We start from the raw sequence: 1,385 nt of genomic DNA, 5'->3' as shown, positions 1-1,385 counted from the left end.
ACGCCGGAAACTCGGGCCTGAGCGCGTGCAAGCAATAGAAGAACAAGTACAAGCATTACTAGATGTAGGGTTCATTCGGGAAGTAAAATACCCCCTATGGCTCGCAAACGTGGTCCTGGTAAAAAAGCCAAATGGAAAATGGAGGATGTGCGTCGACTACACGGATCTCAACAAAGCCTGCCCCAAAGACCCCTATCCACTGCCAAACATCGACGCCTTAGTAGACGCACTCAAGAAATGGGGATACCTCTCCTTCATGGACGCATACTCGGGATACAACCAAATCCCGATGTACGGACCTGACCAAGAAAAGACCTCGTTCATAACCCCAAGGGCAAACTACTGCTACGTAGTAATGCCCTTCGGGCTGAAGAACGCAGGGGCAACCTACCAGAGGCTAATGAACAAAGTGTTCTCAGAGCACATCGGACTACAACTAGAGGTGTACGTCGACGACATGAGCACATCGGGCTACAACTGGAGGTATACGTCGACGACATGCTAGTAAAGACACAAGAAGACAGAAACTTGCTGACCGACCTCTCCAGTGTCTTCGGCACCCTCAGAAAACACAACATGAGACTTAACCCGACGAAGTGCACCTTCGCCGCAGAAGCCGGAAAGTTCTTAGGCCTCATGCTGACTCAAAGGGGCATCGAAGCAAACCCGGACAAATGCCAAGCGATACTCAATATGAAAAGCCCGACCTGTGTCAAAGAAGTACAACAGCTGAATGGAAGGCTGGCCGCCCTATCAAGATTTTTGGCAGGATCAGCGATAAAATCACTACCTCTCTACTCACTCCTAAAGAAAGGGAAACCCTTCTCATGGACCCCGGAGTGCGAAAAAGCCTTTCAAGAATTCAAGGAATTCCTCGGGCAGCCACCAATCCTAACCCGACCTTTAAAAGGGGAAGAGCTCGTATTATACCTCTCGGTCGGACATCGGGCAGTCGCTTCAGCATTAATACGGGAAAATGACCAAGGACAACACCCAGTATACTTTGTGAGCAAGGCACTGCAAGGGGCCGAATTAAACTATCAGAAAATAGAAAAATTCGCCTACGCCCTAATATTCACAGCTCGGAGGCTCCGTCCATACTTTCAAGCCCACACCATCAAAGTCCGGACAAACCAACCCATGAGACACATCCTGCAAAAAACAGACCTGGCAGGACGAATACTAAAATGGGCGGTGGAACTGTCCGAGTTCGACCTCCACTATGAAGCCCGGACTGCCATAAAATCCCAGTATCTAGCCGACTTCATCGCAGAATACACTGAGACCCCTGGAACCCCACTCTCGTGGAACCTGTATGTCGACGGGTCCTCAAACAAAACAGGAAGCGGAGCCGGGGTTATACTCGAAAGCGACCAAGGAACACG

The sequence above is a fragment of the Arachis duranensis genome, chromosome 3, assembly GCF_000817695.3.
Source record: "Arachis duranensis cultivar V14167 chromosome 3, aradu.V14167.gnm2.J7QH, whole genome shotgun sequence".
Classification (NCBI taxonomy): domain Eukaryota; kingdom Viridiplantae; phylum Streptophyta; class Magnoliopsida; order Fabales; family Fabaceae; genus Arachis; species Arachis duranensis.
The sequence above is the reverse complement of the archived record's forward strand: the minus strand, read 5'-3'. Positions refer to the sequence as shown.